The sequence below is a fragment of the Lytechinus pictus genome, chromosome 4 (genome assembly GCF_037042905.1).
Source record: "Lytechinus pictus isolate F3 Inbred chromosome 4, Lp3.0, whole genome shotgun sequence".
Classification (NCBI taxonomy): domain Eukaryota; kingdom Metazoa; phylum Echinodermata; class Echinoidea; order Temnopleuroida; family Toxopneustidae; genus Lytechinus; species Lytechinus pictus.
The window spans coordinates 12022271-12040076 of record NC_087248.1 but is presented as its reverse complement, the minus strand read 5'-3'; the positions used below and the strand labels follow the sequence as shown (position 1 = coordinate 12040076).

General features: G+C 35.5%; 2 long non-coding RNA genes across 2 annotated transcripts; one reads left to right on the top strand and one right to left on the bottom strand.

Moving 5' to 3' along the window:
* The first annotated feature begins 2853 nt into the window (after positions 1–2853).
* LOC129282404 (uncharacterized) lies at positions 2854–7364 on the top strand. The gene is made up of 2 exons (XR_010293361.1): positions 2854–2955; positions 3919–7364. It is a non-coding gene; the product is annotated as an uncharacterized LOC129282404 (long non-coding RNA).
* Positions 7365–11540: 4176 nt separating this feature from the next.
* Positions 11541–17078, bottom strand: LOC129270869 (uncharacterized). Its single transcript, XR_010293360.1, has 3 exons — positions 16913–17078; positions 15262–15451; positions 11541–14182 (listed from the first exon to the last, which is right to left on the bottom strand). It is a non-coding gene; the product is annotated as an uncharacterized LOC129270869 (long non-coding RNA).
* Positions 17079–17806: the final 728 nt, after the last annotated feature.

Here is a 17806-nt window from a genome sequence, read left to right as displayed (position 1 = left end):
CGACCAAGGGAGGCATTTTATGCCACTTCTGTTCTCAATTTTATAAAACGTTTTAGCTTCCGCGCTTCGTGCGGTATTATTTCATTCAACGGTTTTAAAAACCTTTTCCCATTTTGGGGACGCTCGTAATTTCTTTCAAATACATTTGTTTTAATCACAGCAAGTGGGGCGAGTTGATAAGGATACTAGAGATGCAAGAGACGTCTTCTTTTCATATTAAATTAATGAGATATCAAGAACTTCCCTACACCCTTTCCTTCGAGAGTGCGCTTCGCGCGCTCTGTAAGTGTTGGCACGCTTCGCGTGCACTTACCACCCCTCCAAAATTAAATCCTGTCTACGCAGTAATTGATATAAAATACATGACTTTCATTTTCATTTCTAACTTATTTTTGTTTTCTTTTCGTGATCGGGTGTGTATGTGTCAGTCAGGGACACTTTTCATCATTTTATGATGGCGCTATCATGGCCCAAAGAACAATCTAAAAAAATGATTTGTCTATTGATACGAAAAAGGAACAGAAAAACCCATATTAATTTTCAGAGAAAAGGGGCGTGTAAGAATACTCATTCCATATGTGGCGTTAATTTTGACTGAACATGCTGAACATGACATGTAAGCTGATAGCAATTGTTAATTTGAATCGTCACATATTCGTGTCCTATAATACCACACAGGGTAGGCCTATATCTCTTCCCGTATTTTGGTGATTAGAGTTGAGGCCTTTCCTAATTTTTTCGATGGCTAATATTTTTCAATTTTCTCTAATATGATTTAGGCCGATAAATAACCTGTTAGGGGCGTTTTTTGCAAGCAATATAATTTCTCCACGTCTCATCTGAATAACGTAAAGTAGACCTGCTATGCAAGAGCTACCAACAGGGGCCGCGGAAGCGGGGGGGGGGGGGAGGCTGGGGAGTATAGATCTATAATCCTCCGTGGATAGGTCCATGCCATGGGGCGCTTTGGCATTGTCTAAATGAAATCGAAGGATTTTGTGCACAATTATTATGATTGATTTTGTTACAATTTCCAATTTCCAAAGTAAAACATTTTCGGTAGGCCCTATTCATTTTTTAGGGAGGTAGTAACCCCCCCCCCCACTGCTTCTGGCAATGGGATGACAGACCAAACTTTTGTTCTCTGTGAGGGATTTTTTGTTAGTTTGAGGGGGGGGGTGGGGATGCGTAAATTTTGCGCGGTCCAGACATAACATATTTGGCAAAATCTATTTTAGAAAACAATGAGAAGGCGAAGCGAGCGAGCAAACATTTTCAAATTTTTAATCGGAATTTAATTTTGTAACAAGTTTTGACATAAACAAACATAGGGCCTATATTTATCAAATTCACCCCTTTTCTTCCATGGTCCCTATAGCCCAACATCACACACGCCAGTAGAGGTTGCAATCCTTATAAGACTACAAGTACTACGCTTTAATATACAATCTATCATGCACACATTCGGGCTCATTGACAATAGTATGATAGTCTGTATACACAGACGCATTTATACTCGAGCACAAGCGATTAATCCACATCATCCACAAAACATGAGATGCGTCATGCATGTATTAAGGTAGAACAAAATGTTACTGGGAAAAGTAGGCAGAATGACCACCAGTTAGCTGGACATTCAAATAAAAAGAATGTATACAGATCATAGATGTACGTATCATCTTTATGATGCTATACCGTACATATGTAACAACTAGAAAGGTGATCGATCGCGCCTAACGGTAAAAGCAAAATTTTCCCCAAAATTTTGAACACGCCATATGCAGGTCTTGTACTAGATGAGTATATCATGATTTTCTAAAGGGAAATTTCTTATATTAATTTCTTCTGGCGCACCATGCATGCTAGCAGGCCGATAGCATAACTGTTACCCCCTCTTAAAGAAACTTGCAGACTATATAGTTAATATTATATTAATTCATTTTTCACATTATGATTTAGTTTGATATACTAGCTCATTGGATACTTATTAGCAAAGCAATATCGATATATGTATATGCCGTAGGCCTATATATTTTTTGCGATATCAGAAATAATTTGACATAATTATTTTAGGGTCTCGGTTCGTAGAATAGCTGTAACCCTAGCTAGTAGCGTTGCAATTGCAAAACGAAAGCAGAGTCAGGGAATCGAATGGAGATTTAAGACCAATACTAGAATAATAGCCCTGCTCGCGCTAACAATAGGGGATGTGTCACGCATGCTGCACATCGCTGCACAGTGCAGTGCATGCAGCGCTGAGCTGCCACGGATCTCGAACGCATACCGGTCACAACATGGCGTCTGGTGATTACAAACCGCTCTCGAAAACCTTGTCCTTGATTAAGCCAAAATAGCTCTTCTCGACATTGTTTTTGTTTTGGATCACGTTTTTACTGTTTAAGTGTTTCTATCTTCTGAAGTTCTCTTACGCGTTATTATTGACATTTTTAATTACGAGTTAAAACTACGAGAGTTTCATCTTCTTCAGCTGGTACGGTACCGCCTACCGTATGGTAGTGGTCGTGCCATATTCGTTCACTGTCTGTGGTCACTCGCTCCCGGGCGCGGCCGTCCCAGCAGAGCCAGCCAAGCAGTTCGAGCGAAAGCGACGAGTAAAGGGACAAGAACTCGGAATCCACACTTTGTTTCTACAACAAGTCAACGGGCAACTTGCTCAATCGAAGAGGACTTGGCCTGGAGGCGTCTGGGGAGTAAAAATCATAGTACTAACGTACACTTACTGGGGAGTAAAAATCATAGTACTAACGTACACTTACTGGGGAGTAAGTGTACGTTAGTACCATGATTATAGTACTAACGTACACTTACTGGGGAGTAAGTGTACGTTAGTACTATGATTTTTACTCCCCAGACGCCTCCAGGCTAAGACAGAGGACTGGGGAAGTGTACAACAGGCCTGTCGTTTCCGTCCGGCGAAACAAAGAGATGATGGAGGTGAGATATAGTAAATTTTAATGATAATGTGTGCCTGAGTGAGTGAGATAATGTAGGTCCTAGTCGATAGTCTTGAGGACTCCATGATGATAATTTTTTAATATTTTGACATACTTCTTGAAGTTCTTCATCATGGAGTCTTGAACCGCCTGCCATTTAAAGAGACACTTGTAAACAAAGATGGATTTCCCTAGGAAATCCATCTTTTAAGATAAATATCACGTAAATGATTTTGATTTTATTTTTTTTACACCTTCATACACCTAATGGGTATGAAAGTTTCCAAAATTGGTTAATGAAAAGGCGAGAAATGGAAGGTTTCTTACCAGACCGATCTCTCGTAGATCCCTCATCCGTTTGTCAAAAAAGCAAATACAATAGGTCTCGCCCATCAACCGCTTTGTTACAGTACGTACCTGCGATTAGTGATGTTACAAAATGCCGTTTTGAAGAACAATTTATAGATACAAATTATTATCTAACAAATACTAAAATTTGATACGTGATTATAAATAATTATTATAATAATAATTATATTATTTATATATATTGCGTGCCCTTGCAAATCATGATATTTCTGGTTATTTTCATAAGTGGGCGAGACACAAAATCGCTTATGTTATGCCTTGTCTTAGTTTAGAAAAGTAAGCAAAATCACTTTGCAGAATACATCTCACATTACCATTGTTGAAATTTTGTGCTCGTTCAGCTGCAGGTTTTTTTTTTTTTTTTTTGGGGGGGGCAAGGTTTGGGTACATGTATACAACCATCTGGCCATGGAGTAGCCACAAAAGCTAGCCCATCTTAAGGTTAACAGTGAATGTGATGTAAATAAAATTGATTACTATCAGTACAAATCATTCATATTACAATATGAAAAACCTTTGCATTTCAAAATCTGACACAAAAACTAATTGCTGTATAGAGTTAAAATATTTGTTTTCCTCTTAAATGTCATTACAGAACTCAGAAGTACCACAACTGAATTGGGAAGGACAGTGAGAAGTCTCTGGAAGACAGGAGATGTGTGTGTATTTGAGTTTTGTCAGACGTGTATCAAGCAGATATGATTATTTACGTCTGGGACCGACCTTTAACATCACAATCCGAAAGACGTGACTAGGGCTCGAACCTCTGCATCAATTTGTAACTTCCCCACAGCTTGGATTACAGGCGCAAGCCACAACGCCCAGGACAGGAGAGCTGTCACAGATTATTTAACAAATTTGTTAACCCGGGTACATAGTTACATACATGTTGTTTACATAATTTGTTTTAACATGCACCACAGGCCACAAGTTAAAGGACAAGTTCATTCCTACAAAAAGTTGATTTGAATAAAACGAGAAAAATCCAACAAGCATAACACTGAAAATTTCATCAAAATTGGATGTAAAATAAAAAAGTTATGACATTTTAAAGTTTAGCTTAATTTCACAAAATAGTTATATGCCCATCCTGGCGGGTATGCAAATGAGGAGACCGTGACGTCATCCACTCACTATTTCTTTTGTATTTTATTATATGAAATATTCTAATTTTCTTCTCATTGTCAAGTGGTACAACGATTAATTCCTCCCTGAACATGTGGAATTAGCACTGTTTAATACTCCATGGTTCAGTCAAGTTGGTCCTTATTGTCAAATCTATAAAAAAATAAAAAATATTGTATACTACTGATTTGTGAAAAATAAGCGAAACTTTAAATGTCATAGCTTTCTTATTTTACATACGATTTTGATGAAATTTTCAGCACTATGCTAGTTTGATTTTTCTCTATTGATTCAAGTCAGCATTTTCCTGGGGTGGACTTGACCTTTAGAGAAAAACTTACTCTTGTCTACAAGTCCGATGCAAATTTATTGATAAATGTCATTTGCCACCCAATGAAATTACCAAGTGTTAAATTATTCTAAGGTGAATTGTGTCATTGCTGTGGCTTTGAAATTAAGGTAATTTTATCCTTGTGTAGCTTTGAAATTAAGATAAATTTATCCTCGTGTAGCCTTGAAATTAAGATAAATTTATCCTCGTGTAGCCTTGAAATTAGGATAAATTTATCCTCGTGAAGCTTTGAAATTAAGATAAATTTATCCTCATGTAGCTTTGAAATTAAGATAAATTTATCCTCATGTAGATTTGAAATTAGGATAAATTTATCCTCGTGTAGCCTTGAAATTAGGATGAATTTATCCTCATGAAGCCTTAAAATTAAGATAAATTTATCCTCGTGTAGCCTTGAAATTAAGATAAATTTATCCTCGTGTAGCCTTGAAATTAGGATAAATTTATCCTCGTGAAGCTTTGAAATTAAGATAAATTTATCCTCATGTAGCTTTGAAATTAAGATAAATTTATCCTCGTGTAGCCTTGAAATTAGGATAAATTTATCCTCGTGTAGCCTTGAAATTAGGATAAATTTATCCTCGTGTAGCTCTGAAATTAAGATAAATTTATCCTCATGTAGCCTTGAAATTAGGATAAATTTATCCTCATGTAGCCTTGAAGTAAGGATAAATTTATCCTCATGTAGTCTTGAAATTAAGATAAATTTATCCTCGTGTAGCTTTGAAATTAGGATAAATTTATCCTCATGTAGCCTTGAAATTAGGATAAATTTATCCTCGTGTAGCTTTGAAATTAAGATAAATTTATCCTCATGTAGCTTTGAAATTAAGATAAATTTATCCTCATGTGGCCTTGAAATTAAGATAAATTTATCCTCATGTAGACTGAAATTAAGATAAATTTATCCTCGTGTAGCTTTGAAATTAAGATAAATTTATCCTCATGTAGCCTTGAAGTTAGGATAAATTTATCCTCATGTAGACTGAAATTAAGATAAATTTATCCTCGTGTAGCCTTGAAATTAGGATAAATTTATCCTTGTGTAGCCTTGAAATTAGGATAAATTTATCCTCATGTAGCCTTGAAATTAAGATAAATTTATCCTCGTGTAGCTTTGAAATTAAGATAAATTTATCCTCGCGTAGCCTTCAAATTAGGATAAATTTATCCTCGTGAAGCTTTGAAATTAAGATAAATTTATCCTCATGTAGCTTTGAAACGAAGATAAATTTATCCTCATGTAGCTTTGAAATTAGGATAAATTTATCCTCGTGTATTCTTGAAATTAAGATAAATTTATCCTCGTGTATCCTTGAAATTAAGATGAATTTATCCTCGTGTATCCTTGAAATTAAGATAAATTTATCCTCGTGTAGCCTTGAAATTAGGATAAATTTATCCTCGTGAAGCTTTGAAATTAAGATAAATTTATCCTCATGTAGCTTTGAAATTAAGATAAATTTATCCTCGTGTAGCTTTGAAATTAGGATAAATTTATCCTCATGTAGCCTTGAAATTAGGATAAATTTATCCTCTTGTAGCTTTGAAATTAGGATAAATTTATCCTCGTGTAGCTTTGAAATTAAGATAAATTTATCCTCATGTAGATTTGAAATTAGGATAAATTTATCCTCGTGTATTCTTGAAATTAGGATGAATTTATCCTCATGAAGCCTTAAAATTAAGATAAATTTATCCTCGTGTATCCTTGAAATTAAGATAAATTTATCCTTGTGTAGCCTTGAAATTAGGATAAATTTATCCTCGTGAAGCTTTGAAATTAAGATAAATTTATCCTCATGTAGCTTTGAAATTAAGATAAATTTATCCTCATGTAGCATTGAAATTAGGATAAATTTATCCTCGTGTAGCCTTGAAATTAGGATAAATTTATCCTCGTGTAGTCTTGAAATTAGGATAAATTTATCCTCGTGTAGCTTTGAAATTAAGATAAATTTATCCTCATGTAGCTTTGAAATTAAGATAAATTTATCCTCATGTATTCTTGAAATTAGGATGAATTTATCCTCATGAAGCCTTGAAATTAAGATAAATTTATCCTCGTGTACCCTTGAAATTAAGATAAATTTATCCTCGTGTAGCCTTGAAATTAGGATAAATTTATCCTCATGAAGCTTTGAAATTAAGATAAATTTATCCTCATGTAGCTTTGAAATTAAGATAAATTTATCCTCATGTAGCATTGAAATTAGGATAAATTTATCCTCGTGTAGCCTTGAAATTAGGATAAATTTATCCTCGTGTAGCCTTGAAATTAGGATAAATTTATCCTCGTGTAGCTTTGAAATTAAGATAAATTTATCCTCTTGTAGCTTTGAAATTAAGATAAATTTATCCTCATGTAGCTTTGAAATTAAGATAAATTTATCCTTGCGGAGCCTTGAAATTAGGATAAATTTATCCTCATGTAGCCTTGAAATTAAGATAAATTTATCCTGCTGTAGTATTAGCAGGATGAACTAATCCTTATAATTGTAATAGATTTGTATGATATATTTATTTGATCTGTTATTCCTATTAAATGGTTGTATTAATTGAAATGCTGTTCCCGTTTGTTTCTTTTATTGTTAGAGACTTGCAAACATACATTGAATTGCCAATAGTCATTAAATAGAGTGATTGGAGAGAATGTGTAGAAGAGAGAACAAGTGATACAAGTGGTTGTTAAGTGCAAAAATGTGAAATAAATATTATGGAATGAATATGATGAACATTTGAAGAAAAATGAACAAAGATTCATTCACTTTGAAAAGATTTACTGTTTTGATTTATTTGAATGGGTTCAATATACATTGAAGAAAATTCACGTATTGCTATCTTGCTTCGATTAAGTAAATCTAACTCAATTAGGCAAAGATGATTATTACTTACAAAATCATGTTGAATGTACTTATATTTTTCTTTTAACGCCTTATTTAAATAATGCATGAATATTCATTAGAGCAAGTGTTTTTTTTAAATAACTGTCATATCTATTTGTGTTTAAAATTCTTTTGGATAAGGGTGTGCTAACTATTTTATTATTTTGTTGAATCAAAGAAAGAGCAACATTAAATGGTTATTTAGCAGAAAATTTCTGATTTCTTTTTAGGTTTTCGGAAAATGCTTATATTATTCTTACTGTTTTATTTGTAAGAATGAAACGATCGCATATAAATATCAATGTCAGTACCAATATATGTACAGGTAAGTGACAATGCGCAAAGACTAATATTTGGATAAAAGATGTCTAAGATGAAAATGATGCCACTAAAAGTGGGACGATGAGGGAGCGGGCTTTTGAATAACGAAAATCCACTCCCCCGTTTGATTAAAAAAAAAAATTAGTAATTGTTTTACTTAATTGAATTAAGTTATTTTAACTTAATTTTCTTGAGTAAAATTGATGCAAAGAAAAAAAGTTGATTTAACTTAAAACTGTCAAACTCATAAATGCTTGAAAAACTAAGGCAATCTTTTGCCACAATTTTATTGAATAATTTAAACATTTTTTTTTACAGTGTGTGAGTAAACTTCTTACAGATCAATCACATAGGATTATTTACGTGAGGGATTGACATTTTTAGTAATGTCATTTGCAAGCCTCCACATGGAGACTAATGGCACTAGGTGTCACTTAAAAACGATGGGGGTGTTTTGGCGAGGTGGGGGGGGGGGGGGTAATGCCTTACTTGAAAAGTAGATTCTGAGGCCAAGAATGAGAGAAGTAAAGGTGCTTGAAAAAAAAAAACGTGGGAGAAGATAAATTGATCATGTAGTAAGGAGGGCGAGCAATCACTTATAGAAAAGAGCGCGAGAGAGAGAGAGGGAGAAGGGGGAGAGTGAAAGGGGTGAATTATAAAGAAACAAAAGAGACAAAACAACAGCAACAAATACATTCGAAAAGCACAATGTTTTTTCCCCATGATGAAGTTTATACAGGGCAACGAATTAGAATATGGCACTCTTTCCTCTGATGCCACCTCAAGATGGCGGTAATCAACTTGGAGTGTATTCATGATAGTGCAGATCTATGGCCCCTGCATATACCTGTATATATATATATATATATATATATATATATATATATATATATATATATATATATATATATATATTTATATATATATGTTGATCCAGCTGAGGCATGATGAATTACTTAACTTAGAGCCTTCAATTATTGCGGCCCTTCCAACGGTGCCGTTGATCTCCGACCTTAGCGGAGGACGAAGAGAGAGAGAGAGAGAGAGGTGGGATGTCATTGTTCAAAACTCACCTACACCCGACAAAGGAAATTTGATTGGTGGTGTCGAAAATGCTTATTTTATGTTTTATTATTAAATTTTGTCCACGGCCTTGCTGAAAAGCAGCTTCTAGCTGAAAGCAGGCTTTTTAACCGTGATTAAAAATTAAAACAAATCTGTTTATCTGACAGTCAATTGGATCGGGGTCGCCCAAGACACTAACTCGTCTCTGTGGTCTAGTGGTTATGACATCTGCATTCAAAGCTGGGGGCCCGGGTTCGATTCCCGGCAGAGACATTTTTTCGGCATCACCAATTTTTCCAATGGGCAGATACATGTAGCTCTGGAGAACATTGATTTAAGCTACGCCTACCATTGTTCTCTTCATTCATTTCTTTCAGAACACACTTAAATACACGAGTTGCCAAAGCTGTTGTGCATGTATAATTTGTCACACACACATACAATATTATGCTCAAAAGTTAATGAACCCCTTCAACAAAGGCTCATAATCATGGTTTGACTAATACGCGGTCTTACTATTACCATTAACTTGATTGCATGAATTGAAATTTAGCTTATTTAGCTCCTTCATTTGTTTTACTTTCCTTTCTTCAACCTTGAGTAGGCCTACTATATAAATTTCTCATTTAAATGTTGTCATAAAGATTTGTTATTGGGAATATTTCTCTAATCCCCTTCTTTCAAGTCAATGATCAATTCATTTAATCCACGCGTTTATTTTATTCTGCAATATGGCTATCAACTGGACCGCTTCATTCAAGATTTAAGGTCATTTATTGTCATGTTAGAAAAAGAAAAACAAAATATACTGAATTTATATTGGGGCATATAAAAAGGTTGAACACGTAGGTTGACCACATTTTTTTATAATTACATTGTTATTTATTATATGTACCAAATGTACCATTCAGACCTACATTGTAACGCAAAGGAAAGAAAAAGTGAAAATCATATAATGATAATAATAATAATGATAAATCCATATGTCCTATACGTAACTTTTAACGTGTTCTCTATTTTTATTTCGTTATCATCACAAAATAAATGCAATGTTCCCGTTTGTGGTTTGTCCATAACTTGGTTATATCGTGTCCCAAGCCGCTATTTGGTTTCTATGGATATTTACTTCCTGGTGTCTAAATCTGGTTTGAATAATATTCATTAACACGAATCGTAATGCTATAAAGTAATTGGTATCTTCATTATACATAGTCACTTTCAATATGAAAGGACACATTCCATTGTGTTCCCCTAGACCGTGTACGTTTTGGTTACACGGGCCTAATTACAACTGACAGGCAAAATATATTCATTCGAGCCATTCATTTTAAATTTGATATTGCTGAATGAAAAAAAATTAATGAATATGATTGACAATCTAACACTGATTCTATAGGGAGGGTGCCTACTGAACTTCCTTTTTTCCAGAGTGGGAAGATATATCGACACTTTTTTTTTACTGGCGGAAGAATCAGGGCCATTTTACCGTCTCAGGTGATGAATTTGATCGTGTCAGGTGTAGTCTTCATAGATGCCTATTTATTTTTAAAATGAGCCGGTCGAGGTACCCTTTCTGGTCAGATATGGAATGTCAGACATATATCCTATCCACTGATAGTAACCCTGATAGCAGAAACTGGTAAAAATGACGTCATAATTACGTCAGTTTAACGACGAGTGTCACGTCATTTTGACGTCGTAACATGACGTCTTATTGACGGGATCTTGCACCCGCGAATAACGTCATTATGACGTCGTATATTGACGTCATTATGACGTCTCCAAGAGTGACTACGACGTCTTAATGACGTCTTAGCAACGTTTTTACAACGTTTTCCTGACCAGTATCAAGGGTCAGATTGACGTCGTGTATTGACGTGATTATGACGTCTTCGAGAGTCAACAACGACGTCTTAATGACATCCGTGCAACGTGTTCCTGACCGGTTTTAGACGTCATATTGATGTAATTATGACGTCTTTAAAAGTCATCTACGACGTCTTAATGACAACTTTGCGACGTATTCCTGACCAGTTTCAGACGTCATATTGATGTAATTATGACGTCTTTATAAGTCAACTACGACGTCTGAATGACGACTTTGCAACATATTGCTGACTAGTAATAGACGTCATATTGACGTCGCATATTGAAATGAATATGACGTCTTTTGGAGTCAACTATGATATCTTAACGTATTCTGACGTTATAATGACCTAAACATTAAATTCTACATGCAATGTACATACACACATCACTTCAAAGACCTTGTCATTGAGGATTATCTATATTTGGTGAATACTGAGGTGGTCTGACAATGTCCAGCATTCCCAGTAACAATATAATGATCCTCCATGCCAGGGCCTTGCATAACTTGTCTCGGTCTCAAGAACATGACCCCCCCCCCCTCGAAAAAGAATATATACAAAAATGGAAAACGAAATCAAATACATGTACGCATTTCAATTACGAAATCGTGGCAAATATTCTATTAATAAATAAAAGTTGCATAACATATTACCAGCAAAAAAAAAAGGAATACAAAATGTTGAAAACTCTAAATAGATTGAAAAAAAAAAACACTTTTCTATGAAAATGCAGTATTAGGGTCAAAGGAATGAAATTACAATGTTTGTTATACCAATACATACAATTGTACATGTATAAATACATGTACACATTAATACATAACAGAGGCATAATGATCTCCAAGAATAAAGCTTTTTCGTTGAAATTGTAATTAAATATACCTTCAACTTTAGACAACTATGTAATGTAGGTAAAAATATACTGTATGTAAAAAAAAAATACCCGAGCTGGAATAGTTTCAGGATTTATGGAAGCTCGCATTTGGGTGAAAGAATCATACATGTACATTAATTCTTATGAAATGTTTGGGTTGTATTACACTATCACTTAGGGCCAGGGGTAAAAGACAGTAGTTGCAGCAAACAATTATTTCTTCGGAAAGTCTTTTAAATTAAGGTTAATTGTCAAAATATTGTACATAATCTAGATCTGGGCCCTGTCTTACAAAGAGTTACGATTGATCCAATCAATCATAACTCTATGGAAATCCATCAGTGTCATAATTTTTTCTACGAAAAATTTGCACAATGTCCTTTGTATGCAAAGAGAAACGCAGCGAATTTTTGAGAAAACAATGAATGCATGAACATACATCATAGCTAGAAAATATTTTGAACAAACATGCTTAATAGATGTTAACGTTGCTGACCGTCCATAGTTGCGATTGATCGGATCAATCATAACTCTTTGTAAGACGGGGCCCTGGTAAATTAATGTAAACTTGTATCTTTGTAAAATCATGAATTTTGATCTTAAAATCAATAATTCTGATGATCACTAACACAGAAAAGCATATGTGGGACAGGACAGTGTATTATGATTGATTTGAAAAATACCAGACGTTTGATAGAATTACATGCTTATTTTGCTCATTTCTCAGCAATTACACATTTTCTTCCCGAGCTTTTTGGCACACATCTTTTATATATACATACACTTTGCTGGTAATTCTGTTGGATTCTGTTCGAACTCATTTTAAGATAGTTACTACTAGAGGTGCGCTATTAACTTAAGGCAACTATGTAATGTAGGAAAAAATATACTGTCTGTATGTAAAAAAAAAATACCCGAGTTGCAAAGTTTTCAGGATTTATGGAAGCTTGCATTTGGGTGAAAGAATCATGCATCAATAAGTCTGATGAAAATAGTTTGTGGAACTGTTGTATTACACTATCACTTAGAAGGAAAAGACAGTAGTTGCAGCAAACAATTATTTCTTGAGAAAATCTATAAAATCAAAGTTAATTGTCAATATATTGTACATAATCTACATCTGGTACATTAATGTAAACTTGTATCTTTGTAAAATCATGAATTTTTAAACTTAAAATCGATAATTCTGATGATCGCTGTAAACACAGAAAAGCATATGTGGGACAGTGTATTATAATCGATTCGAAAAATACCGGACATTTGATAGAATTACATGCTTATTTTGCTCATTTCTCAGCAATTACGCATTTTCTTCCCTACATGTAGCTACGTAGGCTTTTTATGTGAGCTGAGAGATTTCATACCAGATTTCCTTAGCTTGATAAAGTTCTTATGATAGTCTGTGTATCAGCATAGCATGTGTTCAGTGTTTTGAACCCACTGGAGATTGTGCATCATATCTTTATGTATGGAAGTCATTTTGCATCTGCGGTCTCCATGGTTTTTTCAGGATCTATGTGTTGACTAGACCAGTCCCATATTGATATTTTCGTGCTGTGTCACTTTGGAAGGCCGTCTCTAATTGGTTGACTGGTGAGTTGGCAGATGCACAGCCCATCCCACTTTTCAATTATATCATTACGTAATCTCTAACATGTCTAAGATATCCACCAGATCAAGAGGCCGCTTGCACTCGGCTAACGCATGTACACAATCCTCTGCTTCATCATTAACTGGATCTAAACAAAGCCCAGCATACCTAGATCATATTGATACAGTCGTTCAAAGAGCGGTGGCCGTGGCAATGGAACGCAAGAGACAAAAACTCAATGATGACATGGATAAGCACGAAAATAAATTGCGTGAAATTCTTGATGAAAAGCTCACTAGTCTACACGTTCTTGAAATATCTATCGATACTAAATTGAAGCAACTCCGTGATTTTGAAAAATCGGTTTCTGATAACATGACTAACACCATAATGCTTTGTCAAATAGGCTTGACCACATCGAGCAGTACTCCTGTCGCAATAATATCCGTATCCGTATGAGATTGTTCGAAATGTAGCAAAGCAGATTGGTATCGATCTTACTCCATGTGACATTGATCGATCCCATCACCTTTGCCGACCAACTAGCAGTCATGATGTTCAACCCAAAGGATCATACCCCGGCGTGGCCCTGTAATGCCAACTTAGCAGCTCCACCAATCAATGTGAAATTCACTTCATACAGGCCGAAACAAACGATGATGAAAAATAGAGGAAAATGAAAATGCTCAGGAACAGATGACTGGGTGCAGGCAGGCAAGGCAGTTCAGGTGGGATGAAAATTTATTGGCAGGACACCTTCCGTTTCAAATTACAGCATCTGCAAAAATAACAGAAGAGGAGAAACATAAAAACTTTTTCTACATAAACTATTTATTAATCTTCATTAAAAACTAGATGGTTTCAATATTAATTTCCAATTTATTTTAAATGATTAAAAAACGATGTGGGGTTTGTTACATATTTTATACTTCAAATATTAACATGTTAAGTCAAGTCGGGGGGGGGGGGCATGATGCCCTCAAGACCTTTAACCATCTCTGTATAAGGAAGGAAATTTTAGAATCAATTTATTTGACACATAAAACATATTATTTTTTTATAATTACAATTTTAATTCATGCCTTTTTTATGTGTTTTAAATGGTTATGGGGTAACCAGGACTGTCAGGACCGAGAATTCGAACTTCGAGGCTGAAATACAGCCATTCCCTATGCCTGATTTGGCTTAAATTCAGGTCAAGGATCAATTAAATATATATTTTGCAAATAAAATCTGACAAATTTTGAGGTGGAATTAGTTTTCTGGCATCGCGAGATCGACCAATGCAAAATTTTATTAGCGCCAATTTACCATCTAAACTTGTCATTGAAATTAGAACGTCCAAACCGATCTAGTACCAGTACTAGCACAATGAATCAATCAGCTATGCATGTGCACCAATTCTGTATTTCTTGCATACGTACGTCACTCGAGTTAAAGTTCATGTCATTGCGTTATATAGCGTGGGAATTGTAAGAAAGTGATCCTTCAAAATTTTTACCTTCCAACAATTAACATTTTTTAAGCCTTTGTATGCATTTAGAGTACAAAAGCTTACAAATTGGACAAATTAAATGTTTGCCCCAAAATTATTGTGGGAAGGGTGGATTTTCTAGGGAAATCCATCTTAGTGTACAAAGTTCTACAGGCAACAGAGACTTGTCTAGGCTCCGTGAATGAAAATACAATGAAAAAATATCACAGAGTCCTCGAAGTACAGTCAGGACCATTAACAGATTATAAGGTGCCCCGAGTTTGTGCACACCCAAATCTGCGTGATTCTGATAATAGAGATTCCCAATGATCCCCCCCCCCCAAAAAAAAAGGCTTTACATCTGAAATAGCCTTCTAACTTACCTACTGCCCGATGCCTCCTATCATGTACGGCAGCAACGAAGGATCTCCACTCCTGGCATCTAGCGATTCTGGGCCTTCTTCTGGAAACTCCCCCAGGCCAGGTACATGTAATATTCACTGACTTCATCTCCTCCTCAACTCCTCATGTGTGACACCGAGACAGGTGGTTTTGTGTCTCCCTCTCTTTCTCCTGAAATGTCAAACAGATCTATTCATTAAAAATCTTACTCAAAATGGTGCTTTTGGTAGAAAAATAATGAATATAGGGCATTTCATGTGACGGCCTTAACCCTTATTAAACTGGGGGGGGGTCAATTTGACCCCCCCCCCTCAACAAATTTCATCACTACGCTGTCGCGCAAAAAATTTTGATCGCGCCGCTCACTGACTTTTTACTTTCAAGTCTCGCGCAAATTTTGAGACCAAATTTGTGACGCCCGGGTACGCGGTTACGACATAACGCAACATTATGTAAGTGCATGTCAGACCCAAAATTGCTCATAAACATGATTTCATGTACAAATCCAATGCAAATTGTGTATTTAGCCAAAATTCATAAATTTATCATTATTTCTACTTTTAGTGATTAAACTTAATTAATTTTGCCTTGTTTATGATTAGAATTAAGTCTAGAACGATTTCCATCGAAAATACAATAAAAAACAAAATGTAAAAAAACAAAGAAATAGCCTAGGCCTAGCCCTAGGCTACATGATTTAAAAAAAAATAAAATAGGCCTACATAAGAAATCGGTCTTGGTACCAGATTTTTTTTCATTCACAATTGTTAGGAATGCTATAAAGAATATTTTCACCCAAAAAATAGCATTCTAGCTTTATTTAGTGAATCAGAGCAAAAAGTATGATTTCATGAATAAATTAGCATAATTAATTCATATAAAATAAAAAAATATGAATTTAGTGAAATTTACCAATGCAACTACGTAGATTACGTCATTCTCTACCATCATGCAAATTTTTGTTGTGATCGTGCAATCCACGGCCGGGATCTTATAAGGGGGGGGGGCAATAATACCCCCCCCCCCCCCCCGGGAATGACAAGAATCAAAATACCCCGGTAGATTTAGGATTTAAAAAAATTTCAGTACGGTATATCATCGAGGATCTACATAGTACATGTAGATCTGGTACAGTTACATAAACTGAACTTTGTCTTTGTGAAATCTTGAAATCTACACTGAAAAATGTTCAAACTGAAGATCACCAACAGATAAGAGCACGTGGGACAGTTATTATTGCTCTGATTAATGTCGGCCCGACGCTTGCCTTGGCTCGAGTTGACCCGAATCCTGTGCTTTTTTTGCTTATTTCGCAGCAATTACACAATTTCTTCCAGAATCCTTTGGCATACGGTATATTATTTATAAATATAGACAGACACTTTGGTGGTCATTTCATTGGATTCTGTACGAACTCATTTTGATATCGTTACCACAACTGGCATTTACCTTAAAGTGTGCACTGTGTCTGTGCAGACTTGGGCCCTGAGCCCACCAGCGCAGCCTGTCCTATTCAGCATGCCGGCGCTCGGGGCAGCCACCCCGGCCGGGCAGTGTCAGTGCACGAAATCTAAAGCCATAGGCAAGCCGCGCTCCGAAAAGAAAATCTTAGAAGATGGTTATCTAACTTACTGTTTGGTCTCCTGCGAATGCCTTCGAAGTCGTTATCCAAATCTGAACCGTGTTCTTAAAGTAGTAGAACTATTATTAACGGCCATCTTCGTCGCACTTAATTCTCGATCCAAAATTAGGCTGCAACATTTAACGGCGAAAAACGAGCGCATTCCTTTTTCAAATTAAATGGTTGCGACTGCGCCAGTTGCATGCAGTGCAGCGCGCATGCGCAGGCTCGACGCCCGGCGGCGCGTTTCCGTTTTACACCCTGGCGAAGGCATTTTCCGCAAAAATAGCCACAAAGCGACTAGTGAAGAGTCTACACACGTCGCTGGTTGCAGCGTGTGACACAGGCGAGTCCCACACCACCGCGTGTAATCTGCACAGTTACTGATCAGAGCATAGAGTTCCTCGGCACTTCATGTACAGAGAGCAGTTATATGAGTGAAATCCGAACATGCTTTTGCAGTTACGTTTTTTTTATGAAAAGTTATGAAAAAGTTTTTTTTTTCTAAATATAAATTATTAACTAAATGAATAGAATGACGGACAAAATAAAAATAAACAGATACATATAATAGAAAGAAAATTGAAGTCTGATGGATTGATACACTTAGATGCCGAAAGATAGATATAGAAGACTGATAAATAGATAGAGACATAGATAGATAGATAGATAGATAGATAGATAGATAGATAGATAGAAGATAGATAGATAGATAGATTGATAGAGAGAGAGAGAACTAGAGAAAGACAGATGGATAGATAGAGAGACAGAGAAGATTAATAGATAGATACTGTAATTACATAGATAGATAGATAGATAGATATATAATTTGAGAGATAGATACATAGACGGATAGAGAGAAAAAGACAGACAGATGGATAGATAGATAGAGAGAGAGAATTTGA